The following is a 10,209-nucleotide window of genomic DNA, read 5'->3' as shown; positions in this document are numbered from 1 at the left end:
TATACTAGTTCACAGCAAAAGACAAAGTTGTGAGAAGGTTTACAAATCAGGAAAAAACAAGCAAGGCTTCTCTGAGCAAAGGGCCTCCCAGCAGGCTTAAATTTCCTAGAGTTCACTCTGGTTTTTTCTTGTTGCCACCATCCAGGGTTAGGTTCTCTCATTCCAGAATAACCAATTATAATTGTGGTCTCAGCTGGAATGCTGAACTGAACCATGCAGTGTACTGACCAGGTGAAATTCTTGTGCATTCCACTAAATTTAGGCACCGCTATTTGCAGAAATAAGCAGACCACAATGCCTCTTGTCTACGCACCTGTCCAAAAAACCGTTGTGCAGTCGTGCCAGCTAGTCCTCGGTCCATGGATGAACTGGTAGAAAGTGCATTCCGGACTAGGATGTAATTGTTTTCGCTCGTCCCTGCACTTCAATCAGGAAGTAAAACATACGAATCAGCTTCTTTTAGATTGTGTTGGTCATTCTACCTTAGTTACTACCAATGTAGGGATACCTTGAAGACAGGAGGTTAGACGACGGCAACGAGGGATAGCCATCTCATTTTGTGCAGTTGTACTAAAATTGAGGTGTGTGCTTTTGATTGCGCGGATAGAAACAATACGGAGACAGACATCCCGAAACGATATGGAGACAAACATCCCTATTTGCACAAATAGGAAATACGGTTATTTAAACAATGACAGATATTACTACTTTCCCTCGTTTCCTCTTAGAACCAAGTCCTAGATTCATGCTACAACTTTCCCACTTTCTTCCCTGTTTGAACCAACGCTTTGAGTTGACTGTATGAACTAGCTTTACTTCTAACAATAGTAGAAGTCTAGGTGGCTTTGGAACAGCGGACGGAAGTAGAAAAGGATCCACACGAAGGGGGAAGAGCTGGGGCAGTAGAGCAAGGCAGGTTTCGAAGGAATATATACCTGAGGGTCGTCCGCATGTGGCAAAGGTATCGTCGAGAGGCTGCATCTTGGCCACAACACCGCAGGGAGGAAGAAGGGGTCGGAGGCCCTCCCGAGCCGGCGCTCTATCTGAGAGAACGGCGCGGCCGCCGATTGGGATGCGCGGGCAGCCGTTGGTCTCCTCCCTCGCCACCGACGACAGCGTGAATGATGCACCTACACCCCCTGCCCCGGTCGAGGTTGTCCGGTCGGATTTGTGACCAGCCGTGAGCTGAGAGAGAGAGTGTGGCGACCTATGTCTTGCTTAGATCTGGAGATCATGAGAGAGTGAACGAGAGGAACCCTAGTAAAGCAAGCGCTAAGGCTCCTGCTTTTATATATAGTGGAGTGATTTTGTTGTACCGTCTTCAAAAAAATGCGCTCCTACGTGTACCCGCGAGTGGGTGTGAGAGAACTAGTGCGTGCGTGCACCGCCTCCCTTCATGAGAGTACAATATATACTATGCCCAAAGAACGTTCGCCGCAAGATTAATAGTATAAGTGTGTGACGTGTGAGCTAAAATAAAATGTGCGTGCCGTCTTTTGTTTTTTAGAAGTTCTGAGGGTAGGGTGTGAAGAGCACATATGTGCATGACGTCTACCTGCAGATAGACGATGGGTGCGACGTGCGAGTCTGCGAGAGGACTCGGGAGAGTTGTGACTCGTGAGGGTGCGTGTGCGTGAGAGAGAGGGGGCACGTATCAATGCAATGCATGTGTCCGTAAATCATTATCCGACAAACGTTCGCCACAAGACTTTTCCTGGCGAACGCCGTAAGAACCGTTAGATCGGCATCCGACAGTGTCAGTTTTGCCATGTCATTTAACACAACAGCCACTCCTCCTACACACAAATCTTCCACGTGAGTGTTAGAAACTGCCGTATGCTCCCTCCGTTTCGAAATGCAGTGCATATAGCTTTATTGAAAATTAGAACCTCGCAAACTTTTACCAAGTTTCCGTGTACCAAATTGCACATGTAGAATACCCTGTATATATCATTTCATTCATCTTCGAGAGGTAACTATAAAGATGGGTGAGGAGTCTACTAAGAAAGACCATCGTATCACCCACAGCAATTTCAACCATCCTTTAGTGTCGAGGAATATCATACGAACTCTATATGATATGATCTTTATAGGATTTTTTTCCTTTAGAGCCAATTGGTTCATAGGAATAGATTCATATACTCTACATTTCAAAGCAAATAAACATGATATCATTTCTATAGATTTAGAGCCACTTGATTCATATGAATGGATTCCTATACTCCCTTAATTTCAAAGGAAAATAAACATTAGCGTATATTCAATAGAAAAGTTCCTATGATATGAACCAAATTACATCTCTTTACTAATCCCTCCTCATAAGAATTGGGATACATGTCATTTCTAGATTCAATAGAAAAGTTCCTACGATGTGAACCAAATGACATCTCTTTTCCAATCCCTACTCATAGGAATTGAGATGCTCCATGTCATCTCTTTCCCTACAACTTCCATGTATACATCTTCTATTCCTAAATAGATAGTACAAACCACTAATAGCTTTTTTCCAAAACATGCAACTATGGCACAAGAACTATATAGTGTGCCAATAACTTTGAAAGATGTTCGCTGGATGAAGCTAACCCGACAGTGCAAAGATGGGCAAATCCAAGCACTACTGGCCATTGGATATCATCAACATTCCACCAGATCTGCCACATGTACAATTTAGAAGACTCCATGGTTGAACTTAAGCATAATGCACAAACCTCAAAACACAAGCACTTCTCCTTTGTACTAGAATCTTTTGTATCATAATTGATTATTATTTTGTAAATGAATTGCCATTATTTGTTTTTACTTTATGATTTACAATAAATGCACAACCCCATGAATCTTTAACATTTTTATAAAACTAATTGATTTTGAATGAGATGAGCTATAAGACCTAAACGAACATCTACATCATGCATATATGACTCGAAGCTTTACATGCTATAGTGTGTATTTATTCATAATTTGGTTTCGAAATCTCATGCGTTAAATACATGTGTACCTTACTAGTTTTCAGTAGAGTAGCAAATTTCACACGGCCACGGGTATATCAACATGCAGGGCCCATGCATCATTGCCTCTCGGTCGAACCTACGTCCACAATTTTTTGTACGTGCTATATCTCCACTGGTCCCCGAACCCAAAATGCTTCCTCGTTCCCGTAAAACCAAGCGGCCCACACATATTTAAGGCGTCGACTCGAACCCGTTTACTATGACGTGGCCCCGCACGCCGTAGTACTCCTACACACCCTACCGCCGCACTCATCATCGGTTTTCTTCAAGAGGACGAGGGAGAAGCCGATTTGTAGTGGAGGCGCTTTCAAAAAAAGGATCTGTAGTGGAGACCCCTACCCTAGGGTGCCCTAGGTAGCTGCCGCATGCATCATTGTTTTCCGTTTTCTTTATGCTCTTGCGCGCTAGAGTGAAATGATGGTTGCTTCATCCGTCCAGCTTAATGCGGGAAAGGTGGGGCTTTGTGATTTGACCCCTCATCGCTCATTTTCTACTACTGCGACGCTACGACCGGGGTGCCTCCAATTCCAACCGCTGCTCCGAACTGTAATTTGGTGCATCGCACGTGGAACAAGACGGTGGATGAGCCACATGTCTGCTAAAGGGGTCCTGTTAAGTGTGTCGCCTTTTCGTGTGCGGACTGACCCTGCTTGAGTTGCTACGCCAACACGACAGGAGCAACCTACCACTTGGTTTTGCTCCTTGGTGAATCATGACTATATTGATCTAAAAAGATATGTGCTGAACTACCCTCTCCGTCTCGGTTTTTTATTTGTAGGCGTCTCGGTTTATAGGGCCTGCACGTAGTTCTAGGTCATCCATTTGACTAACTAAATATGAGTTACTATGTCACAAAAGGTATATCATTGGATTCTTATTGGTTGATATGTGAAGAAACAAGAAACAGGGAGTAGTATTTTGGGATTATTTGGTTTTCGTAAGATGACTTACTCACCTAGACGGAGGGAGTAGTTGTATTTAAAAGTCGAGGGCGGGGCTTTTCCTGTGTGGTAGGTGGGGCAGTTCTGCCTAGTCGGTTCGACAGAGACGCGAGAAGACGAGGGAGTAGGCTACTGCAAAGGTAGGGCTGTGTGATTTGACAGCGAGTTACTGCTAGACAGGTGGGGCCCCGTGATTTGACTTGCCATTATCATTTTAACTGCGGCGCCACGACCGGCGTGAGTCTCCTGATTCCTGACCACCTCCATACAGGTGCCTCTCCCAATGCTCCACCATGTAGTAGACGCTGGCTCTTGCATGAGAGCCCACTTCTCCACTTTTTCTTTGCCTCTCTTTCCTCCACATATGCAAAAATGCCATGTAAAGCGCACTATTGTACTTACTTGCTCCTACAGGTGCTTAAGCTTGCCACATAGGCATAAAGTCTGATGTGGCAAGTTAAAGAAGAAGAGAGAGACTAGTTTGGTGACCCAAGGAAGAAACGGTGCTAAGCACGTGTACCTAGGTGAAAAGACAATTTTGAGTCTATAGCTAATTAAATGAAGCAAACTTAGCAACACCATTTCATTGGAAGAGGTCACTCCTTGGCAAATGCAATAAATACTAGTACTCCCTGTGTCCCATTATATAAGAACGTTTTTGACACTACACTAGTATCAAAAGCGTTCTTATATTATGGGACGGAGGGAGTACGAAGAAAGAGATAGAGAGGAGTAAAAAATACACTTATAGCCAACCTTATAGCCAACCTTGTTGTAGTATGAGTGACTAAGTGATGACTATGTATGACATGCCAACATCAGATAGCCTAACGCACCGTGTTATATCTCCAAGGGCGCGAACGCGCGAGCGACGCGACAGTCGTGGTAGGCGCGACCATGATACGGGCTGCTAGCAGCCCTTGGATCTGAGATCAAACGGTCGCATGATAAGTTGCTGAAAATTTGCAGAATAACCCTCCAGGATAGGATATTCACCCATAGGTCTAGAATCACGCCATGCAACCACTCGATCTCAGATCCAAGGGCTCTCGGAAGCCCGTATCATGGGAGAATGGAAAGCCACTACCCTGTCATTCGCACGGTGGCAGTTCGCTCCTACTCGTCCCCGCACATCCTTTAATACTACGGCGGTTCACTCCTAGTCATCCCGTCCATTCACATTACGGCAGTTCCACTAATCCTAACCATCCTCCCAAATCAATGGCGTCCCAAATCTCCCCGATCGGCGGTGAGTACAAGGTTAGAACCATCACCGGCAATGAGTTCGACGTCATCTACACCCATACTTCCGCGATGGTGAAAGGATGCCTTTCTCGCTTCAGACGCATGTTCGAAAACTCAGATGATGAGTGCGTCGCTGGGCTAGATGTTGAGTACACCACAGTCGTGGGACGAGAGAAGGATCTAAAGGACGAAGAGAGGAAGAAGCCTGCCGTGATCCAGGTTTGCGTACATAATGTTTGCTTGGTCTACCACATATGCCATGCCGACGTTGAGTGCCAGGATTTTAAGAACTTCCTCGAGGACAAAACAGTGAAATTCGTTACTGTAGACTTTAAGAATGACAAAGAAGTCCTGGGTTGGATAGGTCTCGTCGTAGGCAACCCCTTCGACCTCCAGAAGAATCGGCTGGTACCCTCTCGCCAGCCCTCAATGCTGAACCTGGCAGGAGCCATGGTTCATCCTTCGTACCGTAAACTGGAGAAACCTCATTACACGTTTGATCGTCATGCATGGCAGCGGAATGTACTAGATATAGACCACATCCACTATGCTGCAATGGATGGCTACCTTTGTTTCAATATCTACAAGGGTTAGATGAAGAGCAACAGCCAAGTTGGCGGTTCAAGCAAAGAAGTATTGGCCAAGAGGATGAGGGACAAGGACGAAGTCGAGGACGTGGACGAGGACTCCGAGTAAGGTGGCAGTGTCGTTGCTCATGGTGGTTCTAAACTTCTAATGCAGTGTCTACCGGATTAGTTGCATAGTTTAATTTCAGGTGTGCTTAGTTTAATTTGAGGGGTGTGTTGTGCTGAGCCCCCAGCAGAACTATGTTATGTTTCTTCTCGTTACTTTAACTCTTCAGTATGTACATACTAGTACTAGTATTTCTTTAATAGAATTTAGCACCCCAATTAAGCACGTACTAGCTTTTTTAATACTACTATATGCATAATTTGGCGACGAGCGCTCTCTATATGTACCACCTTTTTTTAAAATTTCAATTTTTGCTCCATGGCGCAATCCATCGATAGTACTACTGTACAAAAGTATACATTTTTAAAAGGCTAGAGTACTGTTCATCACATATATATATAGCCAGTTAAATTCTTAACCTAGAACGACGTGCATGCCATGTAGTAAACCGATACGGAGCAAGTATAGTAAAAATGAGGTAATTTTACCGAGCGATCGGCGGGGGAGCATGGCCTGTCATGCGGTCCCACGTGTCATGATGTACCAAGGCGATGTGCGTGTCCCTCTTGAGGCAGAAGCAATACTAGTACGTGGTTTGAGATGATGTCGAACCGAAGTGTGAAATAATGGTTGCTTCGTCCGTCTGGGAAGGTGCGGCATTGTGATTTGACGTCTCATTGCTCATTACTACTACTAGGCCGGTACGAGTGGGGTGCGTCCCCCTGCTGTTCTGCACTGTTATTTGGTGCTTGACACGTCGACCCGGTTGCTATATGTCCCACATGTCAGCGACAGAAAGTACATAATTCATGAAAGGGAGCGTCGACGGAGGAGTATACTACAGAATTTCATGAAAGGGAGCGACTTAGTTTTGGGAAAATCTGTTTTTACGGAGTACGTACCCACTAGGGTTTATAGGGCTCATCTAAAATACATTCGTTTTTCCGTTTGATAAGTCTCAATTCTACTATACTAGTAGTAGTACCATTACATGTTGGATTTCGAGGTGCATTAGATCACCCAACGCAAGCAGTGTCAAGAGGAAACTAACCAATGCATGTACAAGTTCATGGAAATTTAGTGGTCATTCATGCATCCGTTCTAATTAATGCCTCGGTAAACATAAGTTCTTGAGAAAAACGAGCGTACTGTGCAAACTACGAAATTAATTCGACCACTCACCGTCTACCTAGAAAGGAGGGAGTAGTAACTTTTGTCTCGATTACTATTTGTGGCCTTGTATAGATGCAAAATGTATTTTTCTATAGTGGCCTTGTATAAGTAAATGAAGGGAGTACTAACCAAAGTACGTAGTAGGGACGGGGAGTAAACGGAGGGAGTAGTAAAATTTTCTCCTCGTGCTGCGAGCCACCGCGTGCGTGGGCGAGGGAGTGGGCGTAAAGGCGTACAGCAGTAGTAAGCTTCACCTCATCTTGCGAGCCACGGCGCCCGTGGGCGGGGGAGACGGCGTGCTAAGCAAGCTTCTCCTCGTTCTGCGAGTTGACGGGACACATCAAAAGTACTCCAGTGTATACAGCCTTGCCTCTAAGGTAGGCCCCACATGGTTTGACTCTTTTTTAATTTAACATAACACGTCAAGTCGCAATTTGTTATAGATGATCCTCCCTCCACCAAGTGGACAACCAGTACATGTGCAAAATTACCAAGTGGGCTGCCTTTTTCGTACAGAAATGAGCTCCACCGTGTACCCGCACGGATGTGGTTGGGAAAGAGACGGTTGTACGTGCGCCGTGCGTGCACCACTTCTCTTCGTGCATGTCCCCCACCTACGTGGGTGTGTGTGAGAGAGATACAAACCTAGACATAATGCGCCGTCCATCCCCATGCCTCCGCCCAGTCCGACCACTAGTCACCACCACGGCACCACGCCCCACTCCTCCTCACCTTATCTCTCATATTTCTCCCTCCATTTTTATATACAAGGGGCCACTATCAAAATTACAATTTGCAGATATACAAGGCCACTAACACTAATCGATGCAATATTAATGGTGTTTGCCTCGTGGTACTAGCAAAGAAGGACATTAATTATCCCTTGCATGCATGCGGGAGTTTGTAAAAAAAATGCATCTTGATGTTCCGTGCAATGCACGGGCATGTTGCTAGTCCATGAAAACAACACATGGCAAAATTCCATGGCGAACGAGGGATTTGAATCTGTTGGGAGGGGCTGTTTGGATCTTGCCCGGGGTAGCCAAAATATTGGCGACACTTTTGTCCACCGATGAACGAGGAATGGCTCGGGTGCTCATGCTGTCATGCATCCTCCAGCGCACACATTGGAGAAGAGCTCCCACAACGCCGCCCGAGCCGCCCGCAGATCGACTAGCGACCCGCAAATTACACATTATGACAGCAACTCAACCAACCGGACGAAATTCACGCAAACACGTAGACAAACTGATATTTCATATAAACAACGACGGAAATCATATAAAACACCGAATTTTCACACAAACATGACAGATTTCATTACATTCAAATGAACTACGCGGTGCTAGTTCTGGACAGCACAGGTATATAATACCTGGCCTAAATGGTCGCCCGCCGATCAATTTGTGTTCCTCATGTCCGGCAGCACGATCACCGGACTGCCGGGAGCCCCGGAGGTATATGCTTCAGCGCAAAGGACGGCTCGCTTTCCCACTGCCCAACTGATATCATTGGCTGGTGCCAAAGATGATGGTGGCCGGCAACGGTTCGAGTTCATCACCGGCCACTACTTCGCCATGGCCGGCACCAGCTCGAGTTCATCCTAACATTCCCCTCTTCCATGGAGCCCATGCGGGGTCGACGAAGGTCCTCGTAACAAAAGGATCAGGCAAGACACCTGCTGTGTATGCCGGCGTCGCCTCCGTGGTGGCCTTCATGGGACCCAAGCGGCGGCGGCCTCCCATGTTCTACTTCTCCTTGATGATGGCAGCGGACGCGGAGGCGCTGGCCACCGACTCGTCGCTCTCTGCGCACCCGGCTTCTATCACTGCTTGCATGGCGCGGCCGCCGGCATGGGAGTCTCGGCCATAGAAATGGGAGACGCGGTACGAGGCGGCGGCGTGGACGGCAACAACGACGCCCATGCGCCGCTCCTCGTCGAGCTGGCCTGGAGCGGCGAGTTGCTGAACCGCGCGCCGGCTTGGGGCGGCAACTGGCTCCGTCGGGCGAGGGAAGGGAGGTTGATCAGCGAGCTGCATAGCTCGTATCCGGCGGGCTACCCAACCGGCTTGGATGCTGAATAACTACTCTTCCTAAGCCATTGTAAGAGTGGACAAAATGGTGGAGGAGATAGGGGAGCGGCGGAGGTGTGCGATTCTTGGCCGGTGTTTGGCCTCGTTTAAATAAGAGATTGAATAGACAGTGGACGGGAGGAGCTCGGCCGGCATTGCGTTTAACGCCGGCCCGGTCATGAATGGACGTGTGTCCAGAGTGGGTTTCTCGGCTTCCACACGGGCGGGTTTCATGGAGGCGTTTGAATGCGGCACGGAGGCGTGTTCAGCTGGGTGTGCCACGAGTGGCACCCTCAACTCTGACCTAGGACACCACGCCGTTCTTCCACTGACGTGTGGGCTCTTTGGGTGCATGGCCTGCATGTCAGTGACCCAACGCAAGCAGCGCACAGCAGAGGAACCTTTGGTGGGCCAGGGCGGTCAGAAGCGGGCATTTCATAAACCGATGATTGTTCATTTAGTGTGACGTCATCTTTTTCATGTAGTTAAGCCTACTATGTTTATAGCCCGTTCGATACGTTGTGATTCATAAAAACTGATGCAAACATCAATGTTCTGCTTATCACAGATAAGATTGATTAATACCCATAACAATCCATGTCCTTAACAAAGGGTGCATGCACGTATAGGTTGAGCGTGTGTCTTGCGTCCTGTGCTGTGTGCATGCAGGCGTGCGAGTGTTGCGTGCGTGCAAGGGTGCGTTTCAGTGTTGCATGCATGGGTGCGTACGTGCGTGTGTTCATGAGTGCATGTGTATGTGTCAGTGTTGCATGCCAGCATGCGTGCGTGTGTACGTTATGTGTACGTGTCAGTGTAGCACGCCTACATGCGTGCGTGTCTTGCATGCATGCATGTGTACGTGCGGGGTGAGGCTACACGTCAGTCGACTGACTTTTTTATCTCTGGTCATTAGATTTTCCATCCGTTGGATACGAAATCAAGGGCCTCCGGTTTATCATCAAACTCCACCCCCCCTGAGCGGCCAGCCACCACCGGTCGAACCACCCGCCCCCGCCGCCCGCAGCCGGCCCGCGCTCCCCGAAGCCACTCCCCACCGCCGGTCCGCCGCCACACCGG

General features: G+C 47.6%; 1 long non-coding RNA gene across 1 annotated transcript in view; it reads right to left on the bottom strand.

Moving 5' to 3' along the window:
* Positions 1-357: 357 nt before the first annotated feature.
* Positions 358-10,209, bottom strand: part of LOC119322176 — a 25,365-nt gene continuing 15,513 nt past the window's right edge. Inside the window, exon 3 of the long non-coding RNA XR_005155443.1 lies at positions 358-417. This is a non-coding gene — a long non-coding RNA (uncharacterized LOC119322176). The remainder of the gene's footprint in view (positions 418-10,209) is intronic.

This window comes from Triticum dicoccoides, chromosome 6B, assembly GCF_002162155.2.
Source record: "Triticum dicoccoides isolate Atlit2015 ecotype Zavitan chromosome 6B, WEW_v2.0, whole genome shotgun sequence".
Classification (NCBI taxonomy): domain Eukaryota; kingdom Viridiplantae; phylum Streptophyta; class Magnoliopsida; order Poales; family Poaceae; genus Triticum; species Triticum dicoccoides.
Note: the sequence above shows the minus strand (reverse complement) of the source record. Positions and strands in the feature narration are given on the sequence as shown.